This window comes from Lepidochelys kempii, chromosome 2 (assembly GCF_965140265.1).
Source record: "Lepidochelys kempii isolate rLepKem1 chromosome 2, rLepKem1.hap2, whole genome shotgun sequence".
Classification (NCBI taxonomy): domain Eukaryota; kingdom Metazoa; phylum Chordata; order Testudines; family Cheloniidae; genus Lepidochelys; species Lepidochelys kempii.
Genome location: NC_133257.1, coordinates 17621568 through 17637197, shown reverse-complemented (window position 1 = coordinate 17637197; position 15630 = coordinate 17621568).

Genomic DNA, 15630 nt, shown 5'->3' with positions numbered 1-15630 from the left:
TTCTGCCAGGGTTTAGTGATTTTTTAAAAATAGCATAAAAACATGCAATAGGATGTCAGGGGATTTCTGCTGACTCATTTGATCTGCAGATGCAGAACCCAGCATGAAATTCTGCTGACTCATTTTGGCAAGTGTTGCTTGTTAACTCCATCCTGGATATAAGGCAGATGGGAGTGCCTACTGGTGGCAAAAGAACCAGAGAGGGAGGAAAGAGCAAGATCTGGAGGGAACTCTAGGGACAGCTAAGCTCAGGGAAGGAAGATAAAATTGAGGTTTATGTTGTGCTGTTGTTTTCTGTGTTTCTAGTGAAGACAAACCCTAAGAAGGGAAGAGTTTTAACCCTGGCTCATGGTTTGTGGAGAATGGGAGCGAGACTCAGCCTGTTCACAAACCACACATAGATTTTTGATGTGGGATAGTCCTTGAGATGAGTTTCAACCACAAAATTCAGAGCCAGACCTAGATTTTTAAACCTTCCAAGTGTCTGGGGTGTTTGGATTTCATGGTCAGTTCAGCCCACTAGGGACTGCCATGGAGTAGCCACAAAACCTGGATCTGGATCCAGGTGCAAACTGAGCCTGGTCTCAAAATTCATAGATAGGTCCCACTGAATACCTTATCTCCACTTAATCCTTAAGGAAATGAGCTCCTTGCTACAGGTAGCTACTACAACAATAATGCGGGTAACTATATTCACCTCGTCCTAGGAATACTCTTGGCCAGTTTCTTTGGGTGTTGTGCCTGTATCAGCAAGGAGCAGTTCTGATGCTCCTGGCTTTAATCAAATGCTGCCTTACCGAGAAAGGAAACCAACCCACAAACATGAGATAAAGAGGTTAGACAGGAGAAATATACTGAAGCATTTTTTTAATTTGTTTCCTAGAGTTCCTAAAATGAACTCCAGGCATGTGATGCATTTTGCAAATGCATCAGCAGCAGCATGCATACAGCAGAGCTCCTGTGCCCGGCCTGCACGCTGTCAGCCTATTTGCTAGCTAGCAAGCCAGCAGCAAGGGTTTTCTGCAGATCAGAGCTCTTGCAGGGAGTGAGTGAGACAGTATAGTCCATTGACTATGAATAAATTGGACGCATGCTCTGTTTCCCTGATCAGCCTTATCTTCTGAGGTGTGAATCTGAGGGAGAGGTATGTAAAAAGGAAGTTTACCAGACGCATCTTTCAGAATCTGAGGCACTCAGCTAAGGCTGCTCTCAGCTCTATCTGTCCCTCCATAGTGTTGGCAGAAGCAGAGCTATTACTCTGAGAAACACAACTGGCTTGTGGACAAATCAGGTGGAGAATAATAGCTTGTGATCGAGATGCCCACAGCTGACTGCTCACTTACTCATAAAGTAATGGGTTTTCCCTGACACCTGCACCACAGATCCTCTCATGGATATAAGAGCCCTGTGACCTGACTTCTAGAAGAAGAATAATGAGAGAAGCACAAGCTAATACCCAGAATGACTCTGGGCTGTGGATGGGGGAGGACACACAGAGATTTCCCCTCTGTTGCTCACCCCATGCAAGTGCCAGGAATAACTGCACGGGAAGTCAGTGACTTCTCCCTCTGTGTTCCCAGAGGTACAACTATCCCAAAGAGGGCAGGGAGAAGTTAGGGCCATGGCATTGGTCTGTAATGGGAGCTGGTTGCATCATGAAATATATGCTGCAGCATACACATTCCCCCTGCATGCTGGCTGGCCCTAGGACCATGCAGACTCACACCACCCCTAATGGGGGCCTGTGCCCTAAAGCACAGCCTACTCCCAGTCATACTCCCAGTGATCTGTATCCTCTACACAGGGATTGAACTGGGGAGAAAAGGGTGATGGTACTCTTCCAAGTTCCACCCATAATATAAGATCCACCCTTGTGAGAGTCACCAGAATGAGGTGTGGCTCACAGTAGATTGTACATATGTTAAAAACACTGCGTCGGACCAATGTCTGTCTAGCCCAGGAGCTGATCTTCCAACAATGGCCAGTGTCAGGTGCTTCAGGAGGAATGAACAGAACAGGCCAATTGCAGTGTGATCCATCCGCTCTTGTCCAATCCCAGCTTCTGTCAGTCAGAGGTTTAGGGACACCCAGAGCAGGGGGTTGCATCCCTGACCATCTTGGCTAATAGCCTCTATGAATATATTGGATTCTTTTTTGAACCCAGTTATACTTTTGTTCATGATATGGTCATGTGTATTCATGGCTTCCCCTCTGCACTCCTTGGGCTCAGCTTCTCCTCAAAGGGCTCTGATGCCCTGCTGGGCTCTGTCAGGCTGCTGAGGCTTGGATCTTTCTTGATTAGTGAGGGGGTTGGTGGAGAAATAAGCACTGGTATCTTCTAAATTCCACACACTCTTGGCACCAAAATGTATGGTACATATCTGGCCCTGCTTACTGTAGTGTCTGAGTGCGTCACAACCATTAATATATTTATCCTCGCAAAAGCCCTGTGAGGTACGGAAAGCCTACTATCCCCATTTTATAGGTGGGTAACTGAGGCACAGGGTGACTAAATGACTTCCCCAAGGTCATAAAGGGAGTCTGTAGCAGAGCAGGAAATGGAATTTGGGCCTTCCAACTCCCAGACTGACTGAACCATCGGTCTTCCCTAGGAGATGTCATGCACAGTAGATAGTAGAGATCTGTGATCCCCCTTCTCATTTCTTGCATGTTTTGCTTTCATGAACACATTAATTATTAACAATGATAATATTTAGATCACCATTACTGGGTATCTGAGTGAAAACCTCTCTGAGATGAATGGGGAAGTTCATACCTTTCGGAGGTACTGTTCTAGACTGTCTGCATACTCAGGAAGAAATCACTGTATCCAGTTCTCTTGGTTCACACTTCTGTAGTTTTCTTTCAAACTATAACTGCTAGAAACTTACTTTTAAAAAAAATGAAAGCTGAGATTCTGAAACACAAGGTGGTTTAGGAGGGGTGCTGGTGTGCCATACTGCTGTGCACGAACCTAACTGGGTCCTGTGCCATATCACTAAGGAATATGTGTACACTGCTAAGTTTATGCCTCTTTGCCTGGTAGCGTGAATTCAAATTTAACTTGTTAACTCTACTCTTTTGCAATAATCTCCAGCTTCCAGTGAACTTTCTGCTCTGAGATTATCTCCTGCAGTCTAGAAACATGGAGATGGGTCAAAATAAAAATGTAAACTCCATGGATCAAGATCGGAGGTCCTTGCTCAGTCCTAATCCATGCCCTTCAAATCCATGAACAGACAACTGGCCTGTGCAGAAGGGGGACTCCGCAGCCTCCATTCCAATGACCTACTCTGTTCATATGCATCACAGATGAGCCTCCGTGGATTTGTCCTTAGGGAGAGAGCAGGCCATGGGCAATCCACTTAATAAAGGCAACAGCTATTTTAACCTTTGTGTAGATCCTCTGCACGTCGTAGAACTCTAACTCTGCTGGTGGCCATTCCTAGGCAGTTGCTGAGGGAGAATTCCAACATGCACAATGCTAACATTGCACCTGTTTAGTCTAGGGCTGAGCTTGGTCTTGAGTCTTTAAAAGTTGGGATCTTCCTTTCCATCATCCTCTCTCTGCTTCTCTCTTTTCCTGTGCTCCGTCTTCTCGTTTTACCCTTTCTTTAAATAGTCGAGCTTTATGGGGAGAGAAATTATTTACGATACCCACACAGACATTCCAAATGGGTGATTTACACCCACAGTCATACAGTTGCTACCATTCTGTATTACCTCTGCACTTTGTAGCGATTAAGGGCCAGAGTTTGAGATCTGCATGCATTTAATGGTGCGTGCAAATCTTTAAATTTTACGCATTTAAACGGATCAAAAATACATTTAATGTTTGGGGTCTAATTTGACTGCAGTGAGTTCAATTTGTAGTGTATCTGTATACCTGAGGGTAACAAAGAGCTCTTTAACTTCTCTAAAAGTTGTTCCCACCAATGTCAATAGGAGCTCAAAGCCCTGCTCAGCTCCTTGCAGCAACAGATCTTAATTCTGTAATTTATAATTATCTGTGTATTGTGGAAGGAGAATTAAATAAGCAGTTCTCAGAAATTATGAATAAAACATTAACAGTTATTCCACTACACTTAAAAAAACTCAATTCTTCTTTCATCTGAATACACTGTGTAAAATTTTTCTATTAGTGTCTGGCATTGTTTTCTGAAGACTGAGTGCACCTACTGTAAATATTTATGAGATAAGAAAAATGCTGGAACTCTTTCAAGGAAATCAGATGAGAATGTGTCCTTTGTACTTCAAAAATGAATACATAATTTATGCATTCAAACTGTGCTATTATTAAATGACAATCTATAGTGAGTTTAGAGGGAGATCTTAGCGGTAAGACTGAACTAACATATTATTACCTGGGTATCTCTCCAAAATTGGGTTCAGCAAACGCAACAGGCATTCTGGGTGAAAATCCAGCACCGATCCAAACACAGCCTCAGGTCCATGTATAAATCTATCAGCAAGCTGCCATTTACATTACCTAGTAAATTTAATAGGCTAACATAATAGCTACACTTTAAAAATACGATTTCCAGAAGGCCCAGCCTTAGTCTTCCAATTTAAATCATTGCTTTCCAAAGATGTTTGGCATAACACATTGTATAGAGAGTCTACTGGAACTCCCTAAGCTTAAAACACAGATTGGATTCTGGGAGGGCGGGTGGGAGAAGGAAGATAGCTGTGAACTGTGATATCTAAACAATCTCTTTTGCATGGGAGTTTCACTTCAGAGAGCTGCCTGGTGCAGAAATCAGGAGCTCATAAAGATTTTTTGTTTTTGCTGAGCTCTGATCAATGTGAATAAGATAAAGACAATTACTCATTTCTAAGAGCCAAATTCTGCCTTCAGATGTGTATATGCAGCCTGCACTGGTGTCACTTGGACTCAGATGCACATCTCAGAGGAATGACCTTGGCCCCTAAGCTACAAGAATAACGATAAACTGTTGTGGGTTATTTTTCATTTAAAAAAAATATATTCTTAAAACTAGACTGAATAAAACACAAGAAAACACATTTTGTTTTGTGGAACAAAATCCTGAGTGGGATAGATGAGTGGATTGCTGGCCTAAAACATTTTTCCAACACAGCGATTTTTATCTATTGCATGATATGGTACCAAAGAGTTAAGTGGAAATTTTTAGTGTGATTCAAAAGAGACTAACCTTCACTGAAAAATTAGCCTGGATTTTGCTCTAGGGAGGTTGTGATGCAGGGCCCTCACCCCTATTTGAGCTTATATCTTCCTCTTAGATATTTTCATAGAATCATAGAATATCAGGGATGGAAGGGACATCAGGAGGGACATCTAGTCCAACCCCCTGCTCAAAGCGGGACCAAACCCCAACTAAATCATCCCAGCCAGGGCTTTGTCAAGCCTGACCGTAAAAAATTCTAAGGAAGGAGATTCCACCACCTCCCTAGGTAACGCATTCCAGTGCTTCACTACCCTCTTAGTGAAAAAGTTTTTCCTAATATCTAATCTAAACCTTCCCCACTGCAACTTGAGACCATTACTCCTCATTCTGTCATCTGCTACCACTGAGAACAGTCTAGATCCATCCTCTTTGGAACCCCCTTTCAGGTAGTTGAAAGCAGCTATCAAATCCCCCCTCATTCTTCTCTTCTGCAGACTAAACAATCCCAGTTCCCCCAGCCTCTCCTCATAACTCATGTGTTCCAGTCCCCTAATCATTTTTGTTGCCCTCCGCTGGACATTTTCCAATTTTTCCACATCATTCTTATAGTGTGGGGCCCAAAACTGGACACAGTACTCCAGATGAGGCCTAACCAATGTTGAATAGAGGGGAACGATCACGTCCCTCGATCTGCTGGCAGTGCCCCTACTTATACATCCCAAAATGCCATTGGCCTTCTTGGCAACAAAGGCACACTGTTGACTCATATCCAACTTCTCGTCCACTGTAACCCCTAGGTCTTTTTCTGCAGAACTGCTGCCTAGCCATTTGGTCCCTAGTCTGTAGCGGTGCATTGGATTCTTCCTTCCTAAGTGCAGGACTCTGCACTTGTCCTTGTTGAACCTCATCAGATTTCTTTCGGCCCAATCCTCTAATTTGTCTAGGTCCCTCTGTATCCTATTCCTGTCCTTCAGCATATCTACCTCTCCTCCCAGTTTAGTGTCATCTGCAAACTTGTTGAGGGTGCAATCCACACCATCCTCCAGATCATTAATACAAATGTTGAACAAAACCAGCTCAGGACCGACCCTTGGGGCACTCCACTTGATACCGGCTGCCAACTAGACATGGAGCCATTGATCACTACCTGTTGAGCCTGACAATCTAGCCAGCTTTCTATCCACCTTACAGTCCATTCATCCAGACCATACTTCTTTAACTTGCTCGCAAAAATACTGTGGGATACTGTGTCAAAAGCTTTGCTAAAGTCAAGGAACAACATGTCCACTACTTTTCTCTCATCCACAGAGCCAGTTATCTCGTTATAGAAAGCAATTAGATTAGTTAGGCATGACTTGCCCTTGGGAAATCCATGCTGACTGTTCCTGATCACTTTCCTCTCCTCTAAGTGCTTCAGAATTGATTCCTTGAGGACCTGCTCCATGATTTTTCCAGGGACTGAGGTGAGGCTGACTGGCCTGTAGTTGCCAGGATTCTCCTTCTTCCCTTTTTTAAAGATGGGCACTACATTAGCCTTTTTCCAGTCATCCGGGACTTCCCCCGTTCGCCACGAGTTTTCAAAGATAATGGCCAATGGCTCTGCAATCACAGCCGCCAATTCCTTTAGCACTCTCGGATGCAGCGCATCCGGCCCCATGGACTTGTGCTCGTCCAGCTTTTCTAAATAGTCCCGAACCACTTCTTTCTCCACAGAGGGCTGGTCACCTCCTCCCCATGCTGTGCTCCCTAGTGTGGCAGTCTGGGAGCGGACCTTGTTTGTGAAGACAGAGGCAAAAAAGCATTGAGTACATTAGCTTTTTCCACATCCTCTGTCACTAGGTTGCCTCCCTCATTCAGTAAGGGGCCCACACTTTCCTTGACTTTCTTCTTGTTGCTAACATACCTGAAGAAACCCTTCTTGTTACTCTTAACATCTCTTACTAGCTGCAACTCCAGGTGTGATTTGGCCTGCCTGATTTCACTCCTGCATGCCCGAGCAATATTTTTATACTCTTCCCTGGTCATTTGTCCAATCTTACACTTCTTGTAAGCTTCTTTTTTGTGTTTAAGATCAGCAAGGATTTCATTGTTAAGCCAAGTTGCCTGCCATATTTACTATTCTTTCTACACATCAGGATGGTTTGTCCCTGTAACCCCAGCTCTCCTGGACTCCTTTCTCCCTCATGTTATTCTCCCAGAGGATCCTGCCCATCAGTTCACTGAGGGAGTCAAAGTCTGCTTTTCTGAAGTCCAGAGTCCGTATTCTGCTGCTCTCCTTTCTTCCTTGTGTCAGGATCCTGAACTCGACCATCTCATGGTCACTGCCTCCCAGGTTCCCATCCACTTTTGCTTCCCCTACTAATTCTTCTCAGTTTGTGAGCAGCAGGTCAAGAAGAGCTCTTCCCCTAGTTGGTTCCTCCAGCACTTGCACCAGGAAATTGTCCCCTACAGTTTCCAAAAACTTCCTGGATTGTCTGTGCATCGCTGTATTGCTCTCCCAGCAGATATGAGGTGATTGAAGTCTCTCATGAGAACCAGGGCCTGCGATCTAGTGTCTTCCGTTAGTTGCCAGAAGAAAGCCTTGTCCACCTCATCCCCGTGGTCTGGTGGTCTATAGCAGACTCTCACCATGACATCACCCTTGTTGCTCACACTTCTAAACTTAATCCAGAGACTCTCTCAGGTTTTTCTGCAGTTTCATACCAGAGCTCTGAGCAGTCATACCGCTCTCTTGCATACAATGCAACTCCCCCACCTTTTCATCCTGCCTGTCCTTCCTGAACAGTTTATATCCATCCATGACAGTACTCCAGTCTTGTGAGTTATCCCACCAAGTCTCTGTTATTCCAATCACATCATAATTCCTTGACTGTGCCAGGACTTCCAGTTCTCCCTGCTTGTTTCCCAGGCTTCTTTCATTTGTGTATAGGCACTTGATAACTTGCTGTTTGTCCTGCTTTCTTAGTATGAGGCAGGAGCCCTCCCCTCTCGCGTTCTCCTGCTCGTGCTTCCTCCCTGTATCCCACATCCCCACTTACCTCAGGGCTTTGGTCTCCTTCCCCCAGTGAACCTAGTTTAAAGCCCTCCTCACTAGGTTAGCCAGCCTGCTTGCGAAGATGCTCTTCCCTCTCTTTGTTAGGTGGAGCCCATCTCTGCCTAGCACTCCTCCTTCTTGGAACACCATCCCATGGTCAAAGAATCCAAAGCCTTCTCTCTGACACCACTTGCGTAGCCATTCGTTGACTTCCACGATTCAATGGTCTCTACCCAGGCCTTTTCCTTCCATGGGGAGGATGGATGAGAACACCACTTGCACCTCAAACTCCTTTATCCTTCTTCCCAGAGCCACGTAATCTGCAGTGATCCACTCAAGGACATTCTTGGCAGTATCATTGGTGCCCACGTGGAAAAGCAGGAAGGGGTAGCGATCCAAGGGCTTGATGAGTCTCGGCAGTCTCTCCATCACATCGTGAATCCTAGCTCCTGGCAAGCAGCAGACTTCTCGGTTTTCCCGGTCGGGGTGGCAGATAGATGACTCGTCCCCCTGAGGAGAGAGTCCCCGACCACCAGCACCCGCCTCCTTCTCTTGGGAGCGGTAGTCATGGAACCCCCATCCCTAGGACAGTGCATCTCATGCCTTCCAATCGGCGGAGTCTACTTCTGTTCCCTTCCCTCAGATGTATCATCTGGTCCACTCTCCGCATTAGTACCTGTGGAGAGAACATGAAAGCCTGTATCTGCGTTGCTGGTACATGGACGCTCCCCTTTCTTCTTCTGGAGGTCACATGCTGCCAAATTTCTTCACCGTCCCCGCTGTGCAGCCTGCTCTGAATCTTCAGAACATTGTGCCCGTAGAAGCATATCCTGACGTCTGTCCAGGAAATCTTCAGTTTCTCTTATGCAACACAGGGTTGATACTTGTTTCTCCAGACCTTGAACCTTCTCTTCCAATATGGAGACCAGCTTGCACTTTGTACAGACAAAGTCACTTCTGTCCTGTGGAAGAAAGACAAACATGGCACATCCAGTGCAGGTCAGATCAGCTGAACGCTCTCCATCCATATTACCTTCCTTCTACAAGCTTCCTCAGGAGTGGTAGTAACTACTCAGAGAAGCCAGGAAGATGTAAGCCTCAGTGGGCTCTCCCCAGGCAAACTCCTTCTGTTTGCCTCTCTGCTGCTTGCCGCTCCACTCTTTATCCTGCTACACCCTCTCTGACACCTTTAGCATATTACTTACAAGTGACCCATCATTAACACCCATTGGCCCAACCGGACCTGTAACTTACGGCAACAAACACATCCTTGCTCAATTTGCCCCCCAGAATTCAAATCCTGGGACTTTTGCAAAAGTGCCCCAAATGATCCCAGTCGCCTATGGGGAATACTTAATGTAGAGCTCTATAGATCACAATTAACATCTTGAGTTTCATTCAGAAGTAAAGCTGATGACAAAATAAACTTCACAGAATAGATAGATGATGATCTTCAGGATAACTTGTGGAAGTAATTAGCATTCTGCTTTATCAGAGACTACCAAATGCTCTTCAGTGTAGCATATTATGTGCATTACAGTAATGTAATTTGAATAAATCACCAAGGCAAAGAATATTTGGCGAGATCCACATCAGAGAGAAAAGGTCATAACTTTCCAGTCAAATGCCAATTTTAAAAAGAGTTCTTGCCAATGTTACTAACTTTGTAGCACCCCCACCCTCTCTGTGCAGATGGTTATGTGTTATATCTTATAAACATGAAGGAATTTAGTCTCATAGCACCTATCTGAGGTAGGGAAGTATTATTCCCTTTGATAGATGGGGAAACTGAGGCATAGAATGATTAAGGGATGCTGTGAAGGTTCCAAAGGATGTATGTGGTAGAGCTGGGAATGGCTTGTCTACATGGGGACATCCATAACATCTAGTATGAATTAGATCAGTGAATTTTAAATGGGTTAGTTAAACCACATTAAATCCCCTGGGTGAGTACTGTTGTTCAGAATTAAAGTGGCCTTAATTTGGTTTAGTTTAAATTTACTTTGGAAATGAGTTAAAACTAAATCAAATTAAGGCCACTTGAATTCTAAATGAGGGTGTTTACACAGGAGTTTAATGTGGTTCAACTAATCCACTTCAAATTCATACCTTCAGTTAATTTGGATTAATTTCCGTCGATGTCCTCATGTACATAAGCCCCAAATCCCCCGAGTCATAGCTTACCCAGGGTTAGCTTCTCAGTCATCTTCCCCACAAAGGGGAGACAGGAGACTCTGGTAATTGGTTATTAAAATTGGTCCTATAACCACTTGATGTCTGCAAATATGATTTTCTTGATATATTTCAAATGTAATGAGAAATGACACTGGATAGTCATAACTTCTTTATTTACTAGTTTTTCCTCAAGGTTTAAATTACAATCCTGGGCATTAAAAAAAATTCCTGATTTCATATTTTGCTATTGCCAACATGGTGAAGTGCAGCAATAAAGAGTACAACATTTCAACGTTCGTCAGTTCATCAGTGGAAATTTTGCCAGCTGATCAGTTACATGTTCACCAATTCATCAATTCAAAGTGCATCACTGTAGAGCATGTGAGTTGAAAGTTTATAAGCTAAATTGTTTCTAAGGTCAGTCATGGAAGAAAGTATTAAGTTTAGCCATCAATTCAGTGGCTGAAAGCTGTCATCCCTGATGAGGGCTGTCGTATTTAGATGGAATAAATGGGCCCAAAGAGCCAAAGATATTAACAAAACCCAGTCACTGTTTTAAACAAGGTTTGGCATAGAGAGACCTCAGCCTACTTAGTCCCATGGAAAACGCACCATTAAACATCATTTGAACCTTTTATTAAAGATAGAGGAAATAAGGAAAAACAGTGAAAGCATTTGAAATGTAAAGTATTAAGTAACAATCTCATTTTAACAACATCCCTTGTTCTTTCCCTTTATTGGAAGGATTTTGGGGAAGGAAATCCCCCCTTGCTGAGTCTCTCAGTTGGTATTAAAGATGGTAATAAGTGTTCTTTTGGGGGAAAAGACAAAGGTAGTTAAGATGGGCTGGAGCTGTCACGGTTGCGGTTATCAGAGTTCAGTTTCATTTCCTCGACGACAAAACAAGACAAACACAAAGGGAGAGAGAGAAAAGAACAGTTACTTCTGTCTCTAATGTTGATGCTCACTTGTAACCTCACTGCTGGAGAAGCACAGGCACAATGTGACCAGCCGCTCCGAGGCATAGCAAACTTGTCCCGGCATGAGGCTGTTCAGGGCACTGCTTTTAGTTGCTTTTAGTGCAGACTCACAGCAGTGTTGCAAACTATACAGTATTGGCTGACAAAGCTAGACTGTTAGACAGAAGGAAAAAAGAAAGATAGGAAAGAGAAGAAATAAGATGGAGAAGGAAAAGAACTGGAAAGGGGGAGGAGAAACAAACTCTCACATCCCAGGTGATGTTCGGGATCTAGCTGACGCTGGTAGAGGTCGCAGTTTCATCTGGATCCCTCTCTCTGGACCAGAGAAAGGTCTGAGGTCCCAGGAGATGGTGTAGGCAGCCATGATAGTGAAACTCCCTCCAGTAGTAAATTTTTTCTTCCCAAAGACTTTCTAGAAGGACCCCAAAAGGGAGTGATGAGTGGAATAGCCCATCTCCTCATTATTTTGCCCACCAATTAGGCCTACTTCCTGACAAACTAATTCTGGTTCACTGATTTTTGGTCTCACTGGCTTTTTTACCAAGCATGACCTCAACACAGTCCTTGAATTATGGCAGTAGGCCCTTTTGTTTGGCCTAATTCAGTCTCTCTCACTTTTGCAACTTTTCCCATTAAACATTTGTTGTTATACTTTATTGCAACTTATATGTTTATATTTTATGACCTTCTTTTTTTAATGTGGTTTTCACAGTTGAGCTCAGTTATGATAAATTTATGGGCCCAATTATCACACCAGGGCTCAGCAAACAGCTACGCTCACAATTATACGTACTCAAGAGTAACACCATTGTCTTTAATTCTTACTTTGGCAAAATGCACATCGACTTAAGGTTTTGGCTGTAGTATTAGGCCCCAGGTTCTTTTTTTTTTTTTTCAACAGTGAACAGCTAGTGTCTCTTAAAAGGCCTTTCTATTGTGAGAAATAACAGCACACACCCACAATACCTGGGGGAAGCCAAATATAACACTGACACATACCCGATTCTGGCCCTGATTTGCCACTCACACAATGAAGAGTAATGGCCACAGGGCATCAGTGATCCTCAGCCATTCTGCCTAAGTGGAAGTTAGAGAAATATGTGCCCTACTCTAATTTCTGCTCATGCCAGTGGAACTCAGTTCCACTACGCACTGTTCTGCCCCAGCATACATCCAAGACACCTTATGCCAGGTGGTAGAGGGCAGCTACCAAAAAAAGCTCAAAGTGAGATTGGCAGACTATGGTACCCAAACCTCTATCTTCCTAGTGTTCAGTGAGTTGTCTTGTCTTTGAATCTGTGGTCAATACATAGTGGAACAAGATTTTATACAGTGAGATAATTTACTCTGTCTAGAGTCTTATATTGGTTCCAATTCTTATAACATTTGTAATGACCACAGCATTTCAAAGCATCCGAGAAGGCTAGATTCTGACTCAGTCTACACAAGGTAACAAGGGGAAGTAAAAACAGTCCTATTGCCCTTCATAGTTTGGCTGGATTTGGGGGGGCAGGGAATGGCCAGAAAGAGAGCATGGGTCATCTAGTCTGACCTTCTGCATAACACAGGCCAAAGACCCTCACCCAGTAATTTCTTCATCAAACCTCTGTAGAAGACAGCATATATTTTAGAAAAATATCATGTCTTGTCTTAAAGACAGCAATGATAGAGAATCCACCCCATCCCTGGGTGAATGGTTAATTATCCTCACTTTTAAAAAATGAATGCCTTATTTCTAGTCTCAGTCTGTCTAGTTTCAAGTCTAACCATTTGATCTCATTATGTTTTCTTCTGCTGGATTAAAGAGCTGTCGCAAAACCTCTTCCTCATGTAGAAACCTAAAACCATGGTCAAGTCACCTTTTCACTTTCTCTTCACTAAACTAATGGATTGAGCTTCTGTAGTCTCTCTAAAGCATGGTTTCCAGACCTCTAATCATTCTTGTAATGATCTTCAATTTCATAGGATACTCCTGGGGTAGTGCAATTTACACACTTCCCCTTGTTCAGGGATGTGCTTTAATTTCTTTTTAATGCAGTCATTTATTAGTGATTAAATAATTTCATCTTTTATTTTGCAGAAACAGCAAATTTGCAGAAACGTATCACTTCCGCAGAATTCCCACTGCTCCAATTTATGTAAACAGAAAACTTTACATAGTGTGACAGCCAAACAGCAAAATGGAATTGATTTGTTGCAAATGTAATGTGTTGGGAATACATTCTAGGTCACAAAACATCGTATCTGCATGGCAGAATCATAGAAAGGAAAATGATAACGTTACATAAAAGAGAAGTAACATCTGACCTTCAGATTAATCAGAATGAAGAACCATATATAGCTACACAAGTAACTCTGTCATATCAAAGATACGTCTAACTCCCAGTTACTTGTTTGCAAAATGACTCACTGGAGAACTATAATAAACTCCATGGTATTCCCCCCCCATCACCACCACCACCCCAAAGAAAAATCAAAGTGTTCAGTCTATGTCTAACACAGCTTAATGGTAGTAACTTTTCCTTTGCTTTGTAATTTCTGTGGAGTTTCATGTAACAACATAATATCAGAGAGACAAGATAAGTGAGGTAATATCTTTTATTGGTGGAAGTGACAAGCTTCTGAGCTTCACAAAGCTCTTCTTCAGGTCTGGGGAATGTAACCAGAGGGTCTGAGCTAAATACAAGTTGGGACAGATTGTTAAGCATAAGGGGTTCACACATGCTGTAAGCAACCACTGAAAATGAAGTGGGCAATTTAGGATCAGCAGGCAGTAGGTTGTGTTATAAACTGTTGTAAAGAGCCATATCACCAGTGTCTCCTGTTTTAATCCAGGTTTATTAGTGTCTAGCAGAGTTATGATTTTAAGTTCCCAAACTGCACTTTTGAAGGTGTTGGGAAAGTCCAGGCTACACACCTAAACCTACTTAAAACTGCCTTCACTAAACAAGGATCCTCCACCAGACAAGTAGATCGCATCATGGAATGGGTCACCCAAATACCACAGGAGAACTTGCTTCAATACAGAAAAAAAAAACCACTGACCTCACATTTCTACTTGTCACCTATCACCCCACACTGGATTCCATATGGAGTATCATCAGACAACTACAACACATACTTGATGAGGACCACACCTGGAAGAGAAATATTTCCTGAACCCCCTTAATCCTAATCCTAACCTTTAATTGCCGACTTCTTTTTAAAAGATCTCTTACAGCATGTGTTAATCTCTTATGTTTACCAGTCTGTCCCAAATTCTATTTAGCTCAGACACACTATGTTCTCCGGACCTAAAGAAGAGTTCTGTGAAGCTCAAAAGCTTACCTCTTTCTCCAGCCGAAGTTGGTCCAGTAGATGATATTACCTGCCCTACCTTGTCTCTCTTTTATATCAGGGCACCAACAACACCACTACAAATATAGCATAATTTCAGTTTATACGATGCTTCAGCAAAGGGTGGTCGCTGTAATGATAGATAAATAACCATAGAACCCTGATTTGAAATATTAATAAAAGAGCCCCTTCTAGTGAGGACAATGTTACTTCTTTGGTTATGCAGCTCAGATACTACACCAGGGATCGGCAACCTTTGGCACGCGGCCCGTCAGGGACATCTGCTGGTGAGCCGGGCCACTTTGTTTACCTGCAGCATCTGCAGGTTTGGCTGACTGCAGTTCCCACTGGCCACGGTCCCCCGTTCCAGGTCAATGGGGGCTGTGAGAAGCGGTGTGGGCCGAGGGATTGGCCTGGAGGTATTAAAGGGTACTTCAGTCTCCTTGGATTCTCTACCACTATAGATGGATTGCCCCCTCCAACTTGTCCTGGCTGTGTGGTGCAGCTCAGAGTCACGTTGGCATGGCCATTGCTGCTGCTTCTTGAATGGTATGGGAGAGGAAGCTGGGCTGGAGCTCCATTGGCATGGAGTTAGGAGTGGTGGCTGACTAGGCAGAGCCATCTCTGAAGATTAAATACCATTAATAGTCCCTTATGTGGCCTAATCTTAGTGCCAGCCTTCTTTCTCAATCCAGGCTCCTTGATTGCAAAGCTCCTTGTGCGAGTAAGGTAACCAAAGTCCCTCGCTGCCACACTGCAAATCCTGTTTATTCAGGTGGCCTCTTTGTGTGGCCTCTTGTTTTCTGTGTCTCCTACCACTTGTTTTTCCCACATGCCTCTTAGCAGCTGAGCATGAAGCTCTGTTTGAGCGAGGTTGCTTGTGTGAAAGCTAAGTAGGCTTTCCCTTTAGCCAAATTTGTCTGAATGTTGCTTCATAACATTTCGGACGGGTTGATTC